This window comes from Sorex fumeus, unplaced genomic scaffold (genome assembly GCF_029834395.1).
Source record: "Sorex fumeus unplaced genomic scaffold, SorFum_2.1 ptg000095l, whole genome shotgun sequence".
NCBI lineage: Eukaryota > Metazoa > Chordata > Mammalia > Eulipotyphla > Soricidae > Sorex > Sorex fumeus.
The window spans coordinates 19,633,125-19,654,458 of record NW_026606152.1 but is presented as its reverse complement, the minus strand read 5'-3'; the positions used below and the strand labels follow the sequence as shown (position 1 = coordinate 19,654,458).

General features: G+C 38.0%; 1 pseudogene; it reads right to left on the bottom strand.

The window, feature by feature from the left end:
* Positions 1-20,977: 20,977 nt before the first annotated feature.
* On the bottom strand, positions 20,978-21,076 carry LOC130041027 (uncharacterized; annotated as a pseudogene).
* Positions 21,077-21,334: the final 258 nt, after the last annotated feature.

The window sequence follows — 21,334 nt, the reverse complement described above, 5'->3', positions numbered from 1 at the left end:
TGACCAATGACGAATCACCAGTGAGCAGTCATCTGTACTGAACACTTTCGGTCTTAAGCCGCTTCAGTGTTCAGACGTACTCTCGTACCGTCTCCTCTTCTCGTCTACCTTTCATCGGTATTTCCTCTTCTCTGACCATGGCAGGTAAAGAATAATACATTTCAACGCTTTTATTAGATATATCCTCCCTAAACTTAGCAGTCAAGTAAAAACAACATGTAGTAATGAAAGAAAGTATTCAAGTAGAATTTTATAAGCCTCATTTTAGCTTGACTTGGACATTTGCTGTGTGATTTTTGACATTGGCTTTCGTTCTCTCATATACAAAGTGCTTTTCCTCATTGATTACATTTTAGAAATATTTACAAACTCAAATACACATATATATGTATGAGTGTTGATTCTCTGTGTTTCTTTTTGTTTTTAATAGAGAATTTTACATAATATCCATTGAAAAAATATAAATCAGAGACAGTATTTTGACAGAAACACAAAATGTAGATGCTGTGGAAAACTGTTAATATATACTAGCATGTTTTCTCTGTAATGGTCTCTCCACTTGTATTTATACTTCAGTAGTTTAAATATAGTGCTATTACACAGTAATAATCATTTATCTTTGAGTTTTCTATTTAAACCAGGTAATAAGAAAATATGGGGCATGGGGAAAATGTGGAGTGCTGAGCCGTAGAGAGGCAAGCCCTCAAAGGTAAGAAAGTTTGGGATCACTTTCTTCAAACATTGACCAATAGAACCAAGACGATATGAGGGAGAATAAAATAGGAAAGAAAGAAAGAAAGAATATGGACGGCGATTATCAAGGAAGGGGAAAACATTTGGACAGAATGTTGAAGAGAACCAAAGATTTAAAATCAAAAAAGAAAGAATATATATTAAATATGCTGAGATGAATACACTGAGAACAAGTCAAAGCAATTTACTTCAAAAAATGCCAGGACTAGAAAGTATACTATGCCTTGATTAGAGTACCAGTAGGAAAAGCAGTTTATCAGAAAGCCATCCTTGCTGGCTTTTTTCCTTATTATCTCTTAGAACACAGTACTTCGTATTTGAAAATTTGGAATATAAACACGCTTTAGAGATGATGCTTCCCATATATAGCTAATAGTGGTTATCTAGGGGGTTTGAAGACAATAAATCTTCAATGTTTTTATTACGTTCTGGTTTTTAAGTACACGTACAGTCAGCCTGTTAAAATTTTTAAAAAATGGTTAATTCTAACTTGAATCAGGAGAATTGATTCATTTGTGTGGTAAGTAGGTTCCAGGTTAAAGCTGCTTGTCATCTTTACAAATGTTATTTCATGTAATTTTTTCTTCCTAATATGAGAGTATTTTGATAATAGTCAACTTCTGTTTTTAGATCCTAAGAGGACATAGAAAAATCAAGTCTCACATGTCTAATTACACATTTTTGTCATATTTGTGAATTCTGAGTTTTCCTACATTAAAGATATTTTATTGGATTTTGGTGCTCATTTATTAAACATTGAGAAGAACTTTTTCCTGACTGCTAAAGATAATTCTAATCTAGGTGTTGAAAGTAAATTTGTAATATTTTATGATCACTTTTTAAATGGTCTTTGTGTTTCTTGTTTGATAAAGTGAAATCCTATGCCATTTTAACAGGTGTTGTTTGCTGGTTAATAATTCAAAGGTATTGATGAGAATAATTTTTTTTGTAACTACAAAGTTTTTTTCTGTATTTTACTCATTTAAAACATTTCTTGACTATGAAATACAATCACGTTTATTCCTATTTTCTTTTTGTTATGTAGTTACTGGTAAATCTTTTCTGTTTGATGGACTGGTACAGTGTGCACTCAAAAATCACCTTCTATTCCATTTTTTGGCTAGCATATTTTTCTAAAATAGAATATACTTTTCATATTGTATATGTGGAACAACTTATTAATAACCTTATTGGACTGTTTTATTTGGTTTTGTTTGAGACCACATCCACTGTTATTCAGGGCTTACGCTTGGGTCTGCTCTCAATAACTTACTGTACTATGCTGCTTGCTACAGAGCCCAGATTTCATTGATATCTATATACTTCTTTTTCAGTTCTGTGATACATATTTTTCATTACGTTTTCTTTATACTTCCTCCTATGTAAACCATATGAAATGTAAAAATTATATTCATGTATGCATTATTATTCTTAGAGTTATTAGTAACTACATTTTAGATAAACAACTTAAGTCACAGAGTTTCAATAAAGTTTTCCTTCCAAAAACATTTCTTGGGAAAAACTCAAGTAGTCATTTTTGAAGTGGATCAAAAATGAGGGTAACCTTCAATGCATCAACAAGATTAAGTCATAAGTGAATCGTAAGTAACAGATATTCATTGCACAAGTCAAATGGAAACCTGATGATTACAATGGTAATAGTTATAAAGACCCCAAATGCCTATATTAAAGTAAGGCATCTTCCTAACGGTTTCTGCAATGTAGAGGTCATGCAGAGTCCTGGAAAAAAGTCCACATGCTTAGGTTCCGTAACTTGGAAATTCATAAGCGACAGAGAGATAGTACTGGAGAGGGGATGAGGCACTTGCCTTGTACATAGCCAATCTAGTTGAATCTCTGTCACTGCATACACTCTTCTGAATGTTATAAGGGGTCACTCCAGAGTGTAGAGCCAGAAAGAGCCCAAGATCACTGTCAGTTATTGGTCCAAAATCTACTCCTTACCACGCCCAATAAAAATGATTGGAAAACATGAAGTCGCTTTGTCATTTCTGGCCCTCAGGTTTCTTCTTGTCCAGAGAAAGTTACCCATTCTCTTAGACTTCCTAGTTTGGAAAAGCTTCCCTTATAGGAAATAACATATGTGTCAATAAGAGAGCAAGCTTCAGGCATTGCTGGGGTAAGGAGAAACTATCTGTAAGCAAGAAATCCAATTACAGACACGATCACCTGGTCCTTCTAGAGTTCTGTGTTTATTTGGGAGCACGATATCAAATATACAAAGTGCCAAAAGGTTCCAGGCTCTGAATCACCCCAAATTGTTGAAATTTTGGAAACTCAATTGACTGTTGGTACTAGAAGCATCTCGATGGCTTAAATTTTAAGTTCATATTGTTCCTCTGAGCATTGAAGGAGATTATTAGTCTCACAGATTTTTTTCATCATCCTATTGTTCCTTACAGAAAATTTTCAAAATCCATCTGTAATTGGGCTGGAGCGATAGCACAGCGGGTAGGGTGTTCGCCTTACACGCGGCCAACATGGCCTACCCGAGTTCGATTCCTCCGCCCCTCTTGGAGAGCCCGGCAAGCTACCGAGAGTATTCGATATGCCAGACACAGTAACAACAAAGTCTCCTATGGAGACGTTACTGGGCCCGCTCAAGCAAATCGATGATCAACGGGAGGGCCTTTACCTTTACCTTTATCTGTAATTGGAACTTCACATACTCGGCAGCATTCCCTTCCCGTGGTGAACGATGCAGCTTCCCTAACAGGAAGTGTCTGCAACTACGCCAGAGAATCTGCTCCAGCTGGTAGTTCTGCTTGGCTCCTGCCCTCAGCCTCTGGCACCTCTTTCCAACCACTGATGGGTAGTGTCTAACTTTACCAACATTTCAGCACAACAATGCTATCTGGAGTGTTTAAACCAGAGTCATATATCCACCTCAGCTTCTTCCTATACTAGTGTTTTGGAATGGGATAATTCAGGAAATGCTGAAGAGAAGTCTTCTATGGGAGACTTTTCTGTGACTGTCCTTGACCAAGACACCGCTGTCTCTTCCATGTCTAAGGCAGCTCGCTATGAGAGAACCCTAGATACCTACAACACGGTGTCTGTGTACCCATCACTTTCTGCCAGACTTGTTGAGAGAACACCGTCTCGGTATCCATATCAGAGTCAAAGTCTGTCACTTCCCTACCAGGACCGAAGCCAGGTGTATTACAATCATCAAGGAGGTCTGGGAACTCTCCTTTCTGGCCTGCAGTCCTATGACTCCATGTCATACACAGAACAAAATGGCTCTGCCCCCCAAGCTTACAGGAACTCATCTAGAGAAATGGTTATGGTTCTGAAGTAGGTCCGGCCCCCAAATAACCAAACACCAACCACTTCCTCTGGAATAGACTTCTCTGTGTCTGCTCAACCCATCACAGAATCGAGTTATCAAGGTGAGTTAAACTGAGAGGAGGGAAAGAAAATTCAAAAATTGGGGTCAAAAAAGAGGAAAACTGTCCATAGACAGGTGGTATTTAAATACACTGAGATTTTTAAGTTTACGAAATGAAGTTAACTAAACTAAGTTCATGTTTACTCCCTTCACTCATTTTACAACATGTTATTTTCACACTCAACATAAGATCTGCTAATGGAAATTGGAAGTTATGATAGTATAATGGATATCTAGGTTTCATATAATGAAACTTCAGGAGCACACAAAAGAATGCCACATTTTTCCCTAGTTGTTTCATATATTTTTTAATTTTTATTAGTTAAACATCTTGAGGCACAGTTGTAGACTTACAAATTATTGTGCTTAGATTTCATTTATACAATGATGTAGTACCTATCTCTCCACCAGTGCCCATTCTCCACAACCACGGGTCCCATTATTCCTTCCACCACCCATCCCCCCAATTCCAACCAGCCTCTGTGGCAGGGAATGCCACATTTTACACTGTTCTAGTTCAGCAGTCCTCCAGAATTACCACAATAAAAGTAAAATACAAGTCTTACACTAGTATTTTGTTATTTTCTTAAGAAGTTTCAGAACTCTTATTGTAATGGTACCTCTTTAACTTTCCCTTCCATTAATGAACAGCAAGGTTCTGAATACACTTGTGGTTCAGAGATTCTGTCACAAATCATGAAACCTAAAAACTTTTCTTTAGCACAAATATCATGCAGAATTAGTACTTCATTCATACTCTTATTATATGATATTAATCTCCTTATTTTTCCATGAAAGTGAATAAATTGAGAGTAAATTACATTACAATGCTAAGCTCTGTATGGCATTTATTAGTTTAAAAGACTGTAATTTTTCTTTTAAAAAAAGCTTTTGTTTGTAGGAGGTTGAATCTGTGTCACAGTCCGAAGTGCTCAGGGATTAGTCCTGGGTCTGTGTTAGGGATCACTGCTGAAGATGCTTAGGAGATCATATGGGATACGAAAGATCAAACTGAGGTCAGCTGATCGCAGAGCCAGTGCCTTACCAAATGGACTATCTCTCTGTCCCAAGTCTCTTATTTTTAAAGTTAGTTTACATAGAAACTCAAATACAAAGAAAACCAAAAAACAACAGCACCACATGACAAACAGTAAGAACTACAAGATTTACCTCCAAACTTCAAGCACAGGGCCTTGTCCATTATCCGTAGAATACCCAGTAACAATGCCTTGCCTGTTGCTGGTAGGTGCACAGTTGTTGCACCACTAGTTTTGTGGAGGGAATATCTCATTTCGCAGGCACTGATTTCTTCCTTCCTTCCTTTGTAGTGATGAATTTACTGGGTATGGAGACGTCCCTGGCATGGAAACCTTCAGGTCAGATATTTGGTCTGACACAAATTTCCAAATTGCCCACATGTTGCAGTAGCAGGATTCAAAGACCTGAGCGTAATCCACCACCTGAATTTGGGGAAGTTCCCATAATATCTCCAGACCAAAGTAACCTGGGGCTTACCCCAACTCCAACTCAGGAACAAAAGGTTAAGAATTTTGATCAGATGAAAACTGGGCTTTCAAAACCTCTGGATACCTACCGATCCCAGTAGACCTATATCAATGAAAAGATCTGCAGGTATTGAACAGCACTGACACCATCACTCTGAAGCAGGTGCAAGAAAATTCAAGTGGCACTAAGGGGACCTCCCATCCAACACGGAAGAACAAAAGGGAGTCTTCTGAACCTCTTGAGGGAGAAACCAAGGCCAAAATCCAGCCAAAGGTCCGAGAATGCTTGCTATGGGGGGCTGGGATTGTTCGTAATGCAGCAGTAAGTGAGAGGTGTCCTGTGACCAAGGCCAAGACTAACAGCAAACCTCACAAAGCTGCCTCCAGCAGGATCAGCAAGACAAAGAGCCATGGGCAGGAGAAGATAAAAAACACCAGAGAAAATTCTAAGAAAGCTAAGGAGTGTAAGCAGCCAGGGAACAAGATAAAGGCAGAAGAAAAGCCCACCATTGGCAAGATGAAATGCAAGAAAAGTCAACCTGAGCTTTGCCAAGAGGCCGTTAAAAAGCCCCGCCTCTACCTAGGCATACACATGTTGGATTCTGTCCAAGTGTTTCATGTTCTGGGGAAGAAGAGTGATCCAAAACCTGGAATCTCTTCCTCCCAGGTCCTGAGTAGCTCAAAGAAGCTTAAAGATGTCAAGCCATCCTTAGCTGTCAAGCCATGGCTAGGTGCTACATGGGATGGAAAAGCCTTGAGAAAACTCAGGTCAAAGCACACAAACCAAGTAGCAGTGCTGAAAAACGCTCATCTCCAACCCAGTCTGAGCTGCCACCTCCTGGGAAGGTCAAATTGGTACCTTTGCCGTATCTTACCATGGAGAGGCCACAAGCTCGACCTGTTCCTCGGAGATGACAATCTGTGACCTCACATCTTCCTGCGGCAGATTACCCTGCCAAACCTGGCTCTACCAATGCACCTCAGCCAAATGCTGCCAATTCTTCACTGTCAACCACTGCATTTTTGTCTGGTTCTGCCAAACCTGCTCAGTCCATTACAACCAACCCATCTCGACCAGGTTTGCAGAACCCTAGTAGCCAGCCAATTCTTCACCCTGCAGCTCCTAGACCTGCTCCCTACAAGACAGCAGCTGGCACTTCTCTCCAGTGGGAGCCTCCTCCTGTCTCTGTGAAAAAGCGGCAGTGGTCACCTAAACGTCAGAGTCAGTTTCTCCTCCAAGACTTCCCTTTCCAACCGATTCCGTGGAGAAAGCCCAATGTTCCCGAGCCTGTCATGTCAAAGCCCATCACCAAAGAGCGGAGACCAGAGCGTGAGGCTATGAAAACGAAGGCTCAGCAGGAGCGTGAGAACAGTGCCAAACACACAGCTTTGAGGGAAATTGTAGTTCTTTATTGAGAGGGAAAAATATAAGGACATCTCTCTCTACTATGGCTATGTAATGTGAGAGCTGGAATGGTATATTCCACTTTAGGTACCAGATGGTGCCCTAGGCAAACACTGAAATGCTAGACACATTTTACTTATTCTAATATATTTTTTTCAAATAAAAGACATGCATCATAGTTAATTGGTTGTTAATAAAACTTCTGAATTTAAAGATGCTGTCAACTGTGGTTGTTTTGGGGAGTGGCTGGGGGTTAAAGATGCGATGGGAAACAATGGGAAGTTAGAGATAGGAAAAAGGGGGAATAGACAAGACTCTAAGAAATACAAACTTGGTCCAGGGTTATAAAGCCCATAAGAGGAGAAATTGCATGGGCCTGATGAAGAGTGGCGTAGGGTCAGAGGAAGAGTATAGCTGACAGGGCATTTTCTCTGCAAGCAAGAAGGACTCAGTTCATTTCCTGCAATCTTTTATGGTCCCCAGAGACCCACTAAATGTGAAACTTGAGCACAGAGCCAGGAGTATGACCAGAGCACAGTCATGTATGCCCCATCCCTGGTGTCCTCAAAAAAAAAAATGGGAGAAATGGCACGATCTGAGGTTTTCGGGTTAAAAGAATAAATTTGGAATAGGCTGAGGAAGGGGATGAGTCTAAGATGACCAGACGAGAAGTAAAATTCTCCATGGAAGCTGTGTTTACGCCTCATGGCCACCTTTGGAAATTAACCAAATTTGAGACATATCACTAAAAGGTTTGGGTGGTCTATATATAAATGATGGCTGGGTGATCAGAACACATACAATGGGGAATAATCCTACCAGATGAGTGATCAACACCCTCAGAGTCATTCAAGGATGACTCTTAACAGGGACAAAGCCAAGAGAACAGTTGCAGCATGAAGCCTGAAGATAAGCTCCTGGGAGATTCAAAATAAGTCACCATGTCCTCGGGCCCTCTGTTCAGCATCCCTAGCTGCACCATTTCACTTATTCCCAGCAATATTCAGAGTTGCTGTTAAGGTGACACTTCACTAGCGTGTTTCAATAATGAGGTCCATTGCCTCTGTAAGTCTTTGGATTTGTAAACTCCCCAAGGTTGCCAAGCTAGCTATCAAGAAATTTCTGGTGGGCGGAGCTCATATTATATTAGCTTGAGGGCCTGGTCTTTGGTCTTCCATCTTCCCTGATACCTGTAGTTTTCCCTAAACATCGCTTTTAACTGCAGCTCACACAAGAATCAACTTTATAAATGGCGTTGTGGCTGCATTGCTGTAGGTACCTTACTAATACATGCGTCCTAGGTCACCACTCCCAAAGCAGTTAGTACCAGGTGACCTTGAGCCTGGAAGGCTGTGGTGGAAATAGATGGTCCTAGGAGAGTTAATGGGGTGATGGATGGATGGAAAGGAAACCGGGAAAGGTAGGGAAGTGGAAATCTGGTGATCATCATGGGATAGTTGGTGGATGTTTTTCAAATAAGTTAAAATATTTTTTGTAAATGAGATTCAAGACAAAAATACGAAAATAAGATAGGTTCCAAAGAACAGTTTACATATAAGACCGAGAGAGCTGAAAGGGCTGGCATTCCTTCTGGAGCTTTCAATCATACCATTTATAAATATGTTATTTTCACATCACTTAGCTGTGGAGAGGAATAGTGAGAAACAGAATGCCACCAGAAAAGCAAACTAGAAGACCAGGGTTCATAAAAGCCAGGTGAAATGTGTTCACATGTATCCCAAATGCAAAGATATGTTAACAGGAACATATATTTAACTAATTCTGCTTGGTACCAGTAACTACTTTGTTGAAAATGGGGGGAAATGAACGCAGTTTCTGACTGAACTGAGACTAACCAGTTCATAGATTTTCCCAGGAAATGGTAGTTGACTGGCTGGGAACAGAAAAACGTGAAAAGTGTTTTCCTACCTTTAATGTATGGCTGGAGGGAATTGATCCCAGTAATCTCTTAAAACTAACAAGGTTCAACTCTCTTGAAGGAATGCTGTATTCACTGAGGAAAAAATGTTGGGAGAAAAGTCTGAAATGATGGGAAAAGAGACAATAAGTGTAAAAGGAGGGCTTGAAATTTGGGTTCCTCTGAAAACAAAGCTTGAAACAACAAGATCTGGTGGTAACATGATATACTGGGAATGCGATCTGAGCAGGAAAAGAGTGATATCAGGGATGTGAACAAGGGAAATCCAAGTTAAGAAGACTTAGCTAGCTGACTATACCATGGGCAACATGGTTCCAAGACTACCAGAAATTACCAAGGAATTTACTTTAATTTTCTTTCTTTTATATGGTCAATTACAACATGTATTCTGTGCCTTCTTCAAACAGAATTTGGATTATTCATTTCTTTCTCAACATTCTGTTCATTGGTGTAAGTATCTAAATAACTGCTGGATAACAGAATTATTTGATCAGACTTATTTTTTACTTTAATGTTTAGTTGAGATTACTGAAAACTAGGTCTAAAATGAAGTGTGTCTTGATTGGTACAAATAGAGAAGGGAGGTCTAGGGATGTAATTAGAGATTATAGGGTACCACATTCAGTTCCTAATAAAACAAATAAAGGACGGTGTCCCAAATAGACTATTGAAAACGATATTCATCTCCATTTAACCTGTAAATTCAGCATTTTCTATATTTAATTAAAAATGAAAGAATGATCCTATATTTGGTCTTTTAAAGACATTCCAGGTTGGTTAAGGAAACAACCACTGCCTGTGAAATCATGACAACTTAATCATAAAAACCAGATTACTACATAAATTTCCAACAATGTCAGTGCTAAGAATTATTTCCCTGGATCTCACTAGTGTACATGATAGTCATATGAATACACCTGTGTGGATACATCACTGGTATCTAATTTAGAGAATAGATATATAGAGATTAGATCACATAGCTGAGTGTGATCTCAACTTTTCTAGTCACTGCCTGCCCCAACACACCCAAAGACTTGTACTAATCCTTATAGATCCATGACTTTTTCTCCTCCTCTCTCCCAGAGTCTTTTAAAATTTCTTTTCAAGTACTAATATAATGCACTTTAGAAAATCTTGAGTTAACCTTAATTGTTGTAATTTATCTTTTATATAGAGAACCAAGAAAATCTTATTAAAAGTGTATTTTGGTATTCTTTGAAAATGGTAATAAGAACATTATCATTGAGTCCCTCAATATACATTATATAAAGAATTTTCTGAAAAATTCCCTGTACAAATCAATACTCGAAGAAATAAATGACTTCTCTGAGTGAGAATGAACTGGGACATTTCAAAGTATCAATTAGTGAGTCAAAGATGAATCATAGCATCCTATAACTAAAAATTATCTTGATGTAATTTAGTCAACACCATTACATTTTTTCCTATACCAGCCGATAGCATTTTTAATTTTTTATATTATTATCGATTTATTTTTATTAGTGAAACACCATGAGGTACAGTTGTAGACTTACATACCTTTGTGCTTGGGTTTCAGTTATACAAGTATCAAGTACCCATCCCTCCACCAGTGCCCATTCTCCACCATCAAGGAACCCATTGACCCTCCCATCCCCCATCTCCCCCACCCCGCCCTACCTCAGAGCATTCCCTTTTGCTTTTTCTTTGTTTTAGGGTGCTGTGGTTTGCAATGGAGGTCAATACCATTACATTTTCAAAGAAGAAAATAGGCCCCTAGATGTTCAAGACACTGCTAGTCTCCTGGGCTTCTTCCCAGCATGTACCCTGCTCCAAGCCCGCCCTTTGGAAATATACTGGGAAGGGAAACTGGATGTACCTTTCGTCACACTGACCTGAAAGACTCTTGCTGATTCTCAGCCAGATCAACTATTTCATTTGTTGCCTGATATCACCTCCTGTCCTTAATTTTTAAAAAAAAATATATTTGATTTGTTTCTGGATTATAAAGAAAAAAAACTAAATTCACTAATAAAACAAAAGCAAAATCAAACCTTTACACTCTGACATCAGAATTGTCCTTACAATAGGGGAAGTAAATGACTGAAATTGGTAGGGGAGTGTTGTTAGTTGGTTGTGGACTTTAGCTGGATATTTGACAGTGCATGGAGTATGAATACACAGTTGCTGAGATGAGGAAGTCTGTACTTGAAGCAAGTACAGTTTGTAAACTAGTCATCACAATTATATGTCCATATGAAATTTATCTACATATTCTTTGTGCTTCCCTTGCATTTATGTGTTATGCATGCCTTTATCCTGGCCTCAGAAATGCATCTGAGGGCACTCGGAAAATTAATTGCGCGCCAAGTAGGGGGAGAGAAGTAGTAAATAATTGGAGGAGGAAGAAATATGAGTTCGAACTCACGAGATGTGTCAGAGGAATATATAGATATGTATGCGTGTGTAAATACACATATATATGTATAAATCTATATATGGGCTGGAGCGAAAGCACAGTGGGTAAGACGTTTGCCTTGCACGCGGCCAACCTGGGTTCGATTCCTCTGCTCCTCTCAGAGAGCCCAGCATGCTACTGAGAGTATCCCTCCCGCATGACAAAGCCTAGCAAGCTACATGTGACGTATTTGACATTCTAAGATCAGTAACAACAAGTCTCACCATAGAGACATTTCTGGTGCCCGCTCAAGCAAATCGGTGAACAATGGGAGGACAGTGTTACAGTGCTATGGTTAATTCAAACATTGTTTATGCAAAATATGAAAGAAACAAATAAACATTCTATAAAGCTTATTACACCTATTAAATTAATATAACTTTAAATCGTGTTCAGAAATGAAGTTGAAGAATTTTAAGGCTATAGAAAGATATTGACAATATATCAAGAAACACATGGATCTTTGAGGAGCAAGAACACGTAGCTGTTGTCCTTCCTTAAGATTATTATTTTTTGCTTTTATAGAATATGCTTACCCTGAGTTTTTTTAATAGCTTCAGTTTTTTAGAAAGCATCATAATAAATTATATTATTTAAAAAATAAAAAAGTTGGGTTTGTAAGTGGATTCTCTATGTTTGGAACTTGGGAAATATTTTCCTATGTAAGCTACATTAAACATGATATTTATAACAGAAATACCATCTGCAGTAGTATTCACAATAGCCAGAAGAAACTATGTTATACCTACACAATAGAATACTACGAAGTTAGCAGGAAAGTCACATCATGAAATTTGCTTATAAATGGATGTACAGGGAAGAATATCATGCTCAATGAAATCAGTCAGAAGGAAAGGTGTATACTGATTGGACTACCCCTTTTTTGGATATAAAAAAAACAGAATATGAGACTAATACCCAAGGATAGCAGAAACACAGGCCAGGAGAATTGGTCAATGGTTGGATGCTTGCCACAAGTGCTGAAGGCGGGCATTTGGAATAAAGAAGGGACGGCTATGACAATGAGAGTTGGAAGTGATTACTCTGGATGAGAACTGAGTGCTGAAAGTTGGTAAAGGAATAAACGTGATAACCTCTCAGTATCTGTATTACAATCCATAATGCCCAAAGGATGAGAGAGAGAGAGATAAAGAGAGAGAAAGAGGTGCCTGCCATAGTGTAGAGACAGCAGGCTGTCAGGTGAGGTTTGAGGTTGGGAGAGAGAGTGGTGGGAGAGAAACTGGGGACATTAGCAATGGAACTGTATACTAGTGGAGGTTGGGTGTTAAAATATCCTATGAATGAAATTGAATCATGAAAAGGTTTGTAATATGTGTCTCCTGCAGATTCAATAAAAAACATTATATTTAGTTTCTACCACCATGACTAACCTATGAGTTTTCGGAAATTTATTTTTATCACCTTGGCTGGTCTCATTACATGGGTGCCTGTGTGGTAAAATTTTTATTTTATGCAGACTTAAGAGACAAAACTAATGAGGTTGGGAGTTATTGTGGAAGGGGAGAAGAGCACAAAAAACCCTGTTGACCACAGCTCAGCAGGGTCAGCTAACTTGCGTGATGCCAGACCTCCTTCACTGATTTCCTCTTTTTAATGTGGAAAAATGAAAAGACTTTTCAGGCTGCCAAGGGGTTGTCCCCTCCAGTTTACACTATTTTTTTTCGATCAGAATTGTTTAAAGATATTTGAAAAATTTGGAGCTTAATGATTTGTTCTCATATATTTCCCCTACATGGTGTCAGTGGGCATTTATCCAGGAAGGCCAGCATGAAAAAGTTGAGGTGTATGTCTTAACCACCAATACCAACACTAATGAAAGTATGGAACCCAAAGTACAATAGTTAAACTTCAAAATGTGTTTGTCAAGGAAATTGGTGGGAATGTAGGGAGAAATGGGTCATTTGTTGGTGGAGGGATGCAGACACTGGTATAGTGTGATTGGAATTGGAATATTGAATGACAAATCTCCATTATAAATGCCTTTGAAAATCAAAATTGCCTAAATTAAAAAAAAAGAAGTCAACTTACGTCTATATTTCAAGAAATCTTGTCTTAGCAAATTTTGGGAGGGAGACCATAGTTGGTAGAGAGAGGGAGATCGAAAGGGAGAGTTGACAGTTGGGAAGAGAAGCCTGGATATCATGGAAGAGATGAAAGCTGATCTTAGAAGATTTGGAGCCATCAGAGTTTAGAGAGTTAAATGGTGAGACCATTGCAGTTTAGATAGTTAAATAGAGAGATTGGTTTCAGTCATCAGCAGTGTATACATAGAGAGAGTTCAAACACCTCACAGATATTCACGCTATATTAACTAACAAGGGGAGCGTGTTTTCCCTGAAGCACTGTGTAAGGATAATATATTGCCAGGAAGAATGATAAGAAGTTGGTTCTCTTTTTCAAAAGATTAATATATTAGAGATGAAAACTTTTGTACAAAGGAATCTATTATCTTGTTCTGTTGCTCTTTTTTCTTGTCATCATTCCATTCTCCCCCATGACCCGACCTAATCAGGGCTCACCACATTTTTCAGCATTGTCACCACATAGCCTCAGAGCATGTGTTAACTGCCGGTAGCTCACAGCTCTCATGTTTGCCCCCCATCCAAGCCAGAGCCATCCTTCTGAAAGCAAGGATATTTGCTGAAAACCCGTTCTTCCTTGAAGTGACAGTCATGATTTACCTCTTCTTAATCATTGCGTTTACAAATTTAGATGAATGTCCCTATACTAGTGACAGGGATTTTCCAAACTAAGAAAAGCATAAACATTTCCCTTTCCCCCAAGAAATTTGGGCTAGTTATTTTCTATCCACTGCTAATAATATGTGGTAATAAGGAAATAGAACTGAAGTAAAAACAAGTACATTTGTCAATTTGGTGCCATGACTAGTCAGTGTGAGTACAAGTATATATTTCTAGAAAAAAAAAAAGCAGAAGAAAAGGAGTTGGTTGCTAGCAAAGAATGCTAAATCTCTGCCAAGAAATCCTTTGAAAATAAAAATTATGACTATGGACTGAACATAATTGCCACTCAATGCCTCTTTTGTAGACCACAAAACCCAAAAGGATAGGGAGAACAAAAGAGAATGCCTTGCCACAGAGGGAGGGTGGGATGAGGGTATAGGTGTGGAAGGGATACTGGAATCTATGGTGGTGGAAAATGGGCACAGGGGGAGGGATGGGCATTTGATCATTGTATAATCGAAACCCAAGAACAAAAATTTGTAAATGTACGACTGTACCTCATGGTGTTTCAGTAATAAAAATTTAAAAAAAATAATATAAAAATTGTTTTGTCTGTCAGAGATCAGCCGATGGGAACCTCTGTGAAGGCAAAAGATTAAATTGGTTGACTTTTATTTTTCCTTGAGTATATTAATTTGATTTTGGAGTCAATTTATATGACAGTTCATCAAGACACAGAAATTTTCAGCACTTCTCTTGTTTAAAAGTATAGTGATACACAATATCTCTATCTCACATTATTTTTATTTCTGATAGTTTGACACAAAATATACGTCAAAATCATAGATAAATGTAAGTTATTTAAATACTGTTTTGATTATTTAAAATTACATTATAGAATTACTAGAATTTCATAAATTTTAGGATTATGTAGAATCAACGTTCATGTATCATATTACACTCACTACTGAAAGGCCTACTTTGTCATTCACCATTGTTCAGTTTTTCCACTTTGATTACAGCTTTCCATCTGGTAATTAAATAGTCTCATGGTTCTAAAGTTTGTTTTTATTGCTTTGAAAATATCAAAACTATGCAATTTTCAACATTGGATGAAACTAGAGGATATCATGCATGTAAAGGTAGCCTTAAGGAAAGGAACAGATACAGAGAGATTTTTCTCATATGTGGGATGTAAAGACACACAGCAAGGTAGCAACAAAGGTTCAAGGCCAATGTAAGGGGAGAACTGATCCACACAATTGAGTCAGGGGATTGGGAAGGAGGGATTCTGAGGGTTTGGGGGACAGGGAGGGGTTATTTTTTGAGAGAATGAGGAGTGTCATGATGGAATTATGTGTATGAGAAACCATTATTAATTGAATTATAAATCATAGAATATAAATATTGTTTTAGATGTTTGTCTGTCTCATTTTATTCTTTTAATTTGTTTTCTCCATATACCACATATGCATGAACTTGTATGATGCCTATCTTTCTCTGCCTGGTTTATGTCACTAAATATAATATCCTCATGTGATCCAATTTTATACAGATAATAAGATTTCACTTCATACAACTGAGTAGTATTCCATTGGTTTACCCCCTTTCATTTTCAAAATTTGTGGTTTAAAAGATACAAATATTGGTTTAAACAATGCTCTGGTGGTTTAAAATTTTTAGTTTAGTGAAGCAAAATAGATTTTACTGAAAAACACTTAGAAACTTGTTAAACCGGTGTAGGGTGGAATGGAATATATGTTAAAGAGAGAACACTCGTTTAACAAAGCAAGCAAAGAGAGACATAGAGAAAGGAAGCACGGTATTTCTTCAAGGGAGAACACAAGCTTGAGGACCAAGCCGAAACTGGTAGTTTAGGAATAAGAACTTGGAGTGGTATGAACTTAACTTGTGCACTTTAGGGGAGAACCTGAGTAAAACTATTAGAAGTACGTTCAGGAGCATGATAAACTGGAGTCTGCACTTGGAGTGAGGAGGGTAGAGAGTTCTTTGGGGAGATCCGGACTATTGAGAACAGTAATATTATAACATTAATGATAGTATCTTACGGTGGGATTCCAAAAAAATCTTTCACAGTGGCGTCAGAAATGATAACATTCTTAGGTATTTGGATTTCCTGTGGAAACAACGGGAAAGCTGAGTTTATGCTCTGGATGCCTCCAACTGAAACAAGGTCAACAAGTCATGAATGAAAAATTACAAGTTAGATGGATCATGGATTCTGATCCCAGTGGAAGGCTAGCTTTCGGGTGAACAATTTCTACTGATGGCCTGATGTAGATTCTGATCCTGGGATACGTAACAGAAAGGAGGTAGTGACAGGTATTCTCAGAAGTGAAGCCTCTGAGACAGAATTCGTTCATGCCAACTTATAGGTTATCAATGTTTGCTCATGGCTGCTACCATTATAACATGCCATTCAATGGTTTTGTGGTTTCAATTTACTGTGTCAATGTAAAGATGAAGTTTCTAAATGGAAGGTAAAAATCTGAGGCCCTCAAGATGATGAATTATGGGGATGCGGGGGGGAGCTTGATCTATAGTACAGCAGGTAGAGCATTTGCCTTGCACACGGCCTACCCAGGTTAGATTCCCAGCATCCTGTATGGTCCCCCCAAGCACCGTGAGGAGTAATTCCAGAGTGCAGAGCCAGGAGTAACCCCTTTGCATCGGCAGGTGTGACCCAAAAACGCAAAAAAAAAAAAGATGATGACTTACCTTTAGATATTTTGAAGTCAAGTAGAAACAGCCAGAAAGTTCCCCAGAAAAGAGTTCACCTGGGTCGAAAACATCATCACCTCTAGCATGAGAGCATACAGAAAATAAGGTTTCCATTTTATGCCAAGTTAAAGCAAGCCAGACATGATCTTGGAAACTTTTTCCAAGGAAAACATGGCTATAGGAAGGATAAGGTGACAACTGAGTCTTAGAGGTCAAATATAGAAGAGAAGCGAGGGTCAAAATGTAGGAGGTACATTGGCGACCAGGAATATTTAGAAAAGCATTTTTTAAAAAAGAAAATACAATGAGACATCAATTAAGAACTTTTTAATGTTTAAGAACAGGGATATAACTCAATGAAAGACCATTTGCCTTCCATTGTATGATGATCTGGGATTGATCCTTAGCATTGCAAACAGCGTTATTTTTTAATTTTTAATTTCTTTCTTTCTTGCTTGCTTGATTGCTTTTTTGTTTTTTGGGTCGCACCTGGCTATGTATCTGGGTATTTTTAATTTTTAAAAAAACTCATAAATTTACCTTTGTACCTGTCGTTTAAAAGTAAATCTAAAATATTTTAGAGTAAATATATGTGAAGAAGAATAAAATTCACAGGAACTATTTAGTGTTCTTAATGATACAGCAGTAGAATTTTGAGGTTAATTGTATGGGTATTGCATAAATAATTTTTCCCCATTATGTGGACTGTCTTTCGATCATGGTCACCATTTTTTCTGAGTTGCAGAAACGTCTTAGTTTAATGTAGTCTCATTTGTTTATATTCACTTCCTCTTCCTTGGTCAGTGGTGTTTCATTCTAGAAGTTTCCCTTAGCTTTAATGTCATGCAGGGATCTTCCCACATTTTTCTCCATATACCTTAAGAATTCAGGTATGATATTGAGGTTTTTAATACATTTGATCTGACATTGTGCCTGGCACTATAAAGAGGTCTGAGTTCATTTTTTTTGCATGTTGCTGTCCAGTTTTCCCAGCACCAGTTGCTGAAGAGACTTCCTTGCTCAACTTCATATTTCTTGAGCCTTTATGAAGGTAATGTAAAGGTAAAGGTCCTCCCATTGTTCGTCGATTTGCTCGAGCGGGCCCAGTAACGTCTCCATTGGAGACTTTGTTGTTACTGTATTTGGCATATGGAATACATCATCGGGAGCTTGCCAGACTCTGCCATGCGGGCGAGATACCCTCGGTAGCTTGCCAGGCTCTCCGAGAGGGGCAGAGGAATCGAACTCGGGTCGGCCATGTTGGCTGCAATATGCTTGAGCGGGCCCAGTAACGTCTCTATCATGAGACTTGTTGTTACTGTGTTTGGTATATCGAATACATCTAATGGGCTGGAGCTATAGCACAGTGAGTAGGTCGTTTGCCTTGGACGCAGCCAACATGTCCGATGCGAGTTCGATTTCTCCGCCCCTCTCGGAGAGCCCGGCAAGCTTAGAGAGTATCTAGCCCTCACGGCAGAGCCTGGCAAGCTACCTGTGATGTATTTGAGCCTTTATGAAAGATTAGGTAATAATAATCTGAGGGCCAGCGTCAGGATATTTAACTATATTCCATTGATCTGAGGCCTGTCTTTATCTGAATATCATGGTATTTTGATTACTACAACTATGTAGTTGGGTTTGTATTTGGGGAAGGTATTCCCTTCTTTTTACCAAAGATTGCTTTAGCACTTCATGGGAGTTTATTGTTGTGTATGACTTTCAAGAGTGTTTAATCTATTTATTTGAAAAATGTTATGGGTATCCTTATAGAATGTGCATTAAATCTTTATAGAGCTTTGGGGTGTATTGCCACTTTGACAGTGTTAAACCTCTCAATCCATGAGCATGGGATGTGATTCCATTTCCTCATATACTCTCTTATTTTGTAAAGTAGAGCTTTGTAGGTTTTTTTTTTTGGTATAGATCTTTAACATTTTTAGTTGATTCTAATATACTCGATTTTCTGAGGTATTATTGTGAATGGGATTGTTTTTTCTCTATCTCTTTTTTCTCTTTCATTATTAATATATGGGAAAGCCATGGAGTACCAGATATTGATTTTGTAATATGCTACTTTACTAAACAAATCTATTGTTCGCAGGAGCTTTTTTGTAGATTCTTTGAGATTTTCTAAGTATAGTATCATGTCATCCTCCAAATAGTAAAAGCTTGAGTTCTTCCTTTTTTATCTGGATGCCCTTGATATCTTTTTTTTAACCGAAATCATATGGCAAATACTTCAAGTACTGTGTTGAATAGGAGTGGTGAGAGTGGGTAACTTGTTTTGTGCCTGATTGTATTTTGGAATTCTAGTTCATTGATTTCTGCTCCAAGCCTTCAGTTTTTCCCCGTTGAGAATAATGCTTGCTGTGGGTTTGTGATAATTTGCTTTGACTATATTGAGGAAAGTACTTTCAACTCCCATTTTGTTGAGAGTTTTTCATCATGAATGGGTGCTGGATCTCATCAAATGCTTTATCTACATCTATTGATATGATTATATGACTTTTATCTTTATTTTTTTGAGATGGTGTATTCTGTTGATTGACTAGAGAATGTTAAGCCATCCTTGCATCCCCAAGATAAACCTACTTGGTCATAGTGTGTGATCTTTTGTTGAGTTTCTGGATTCTCTTTGCTGGTATTTTCTTGAGAATCTGTGTATCTGTATTCATCAAGGAAATAAGTCTGTAATTTTCTTTTTTTGTGGTGTCTCTGTCTGATTTGAGTATTAGGTTGATCTTTGCCTCATAGAAACTATTTGGGAGTATTTATGATTCTTCAATTTCCTGGAAAATCTTGAAAAATGTTGGCAGCATTTCCTCTTTAAAGGTTTGAAATATTTCACTATTGAATCCATCCATCTGGGCCAGGGATTCTGTTTGGGGGGATATTTTGACCATCATTTCAATTTCCTTGGAAGTGATAGGTTCAAGTATTCCAAATCTTCTTGGTTCAGCCTTGGGAGGTAATTGGAATCCAAAAATTTATCAATTTATTCAAGATTCTCTCATTTCCTGCTGTAAAGATTCTCAATATAATCTCTGATGATCCTATGGATTTCTGTAGTTTCTATTAGGATATGCCCCTTTGCATTTCTGATTCGATTTATTAGAATTCTTTCTCTTTGTTTCTTTGAGAGGCTTCTCGTGGTTTATTTATCTTATTTATTTTCTCAAAGAACCAGCTTTTACTCTTATTGGTCTTTTGGATTGTATTTTGGGATTCTAGCTCATTGACGTCTGGTACAAGTTTTATTATTTCCTTCCTCCAGCCTAGTTTGGACTACTTTTGTTGGTCATTTTCCAAAATCTTGAGCTCTAATTTATTCATGCAGGCCCTTTCTTGCTTCCTGATGAATTCTGGCAGAGCTATACTCTTTCCTCTTAACACTGTTTTTGCTGTGTCCCACAAGTTCTGGTAGCTCGTGTCCTCATTCTCATTTGTTTCTGGAAACTTTTTATTTCCCCTTTGATTTCTTCTCTAAGCCAACGGTTGTTCATTACTTCCCTTAAAAAAATATTTCCTTGCTGAGCTTTAGTCTGTTTGATCTATTGAGAAGTGACAAAGTAGTGTTGAAATCTCCAACTAGTATTGTGTTGCTCTCAATGTTTTTCTTTAAGTCTATTAGAAGTTATTTTTAAGTATTTTGCTGGTCTGTCATTAATATCACCTACAGTGAGGAGGGTGAGTTCTTTCTGATGTACAGATCCCATGATCATGAAGAAATGACCTTCACTGTCTCTTATAACCTATAGCCTGAAGTCCATATGGTCTGATACTAGTATATCCACTCCAGCTTTGTGGACGTGTTCGTTTCTTTCTTGAAGAATTGTTTTCCAGCCTTTGACTTTGAGTCCATGGTTGCTTTGATTGTTCAGAAGTGTTTCTTCAGGCAGCAGAAAGTTAGGTTCAGTTTTCTAATTCATCTTCCCATTCTGTGCCTCTGAATTGGCAGATTTAGTCCATTGACATTGAGGAGATTGTTGTGATGGGGATTTGTGCTATCTTTATGTAGATTTTTTGTACTTGTGTGGATTGTCTTAGCTTAAAGTCGCCCTGTTAATTATTCTTGCAACAAAAACATGGATCACTTTACAAGTTTGCATGTCATATCTGTGCAAGGACCATGCTAATCTCTGTATCGTTTCAATTTTAGTATATATGTTACCAAACATAGTATGAGTTAATTTTTCCATATTTTTCTCTTCTTATTACTTTGAGTGTTGTCCTTACTCAATCCTATGGCAGACAGTGATTCCAAATCAAGGAATATATTTCAAAGCAGCTTGAATAGATAGATTTAGAAGTTTAATGTCCTAGAAAGAAAAGTATGGTTTTTACCATATTATCTTTTACCATACCCAAGGCATCAGTTTTACAAAATAATTCTTTTGGAAGATGGTATATGAGTCTTGTTTAATGCCCTTCCCTGA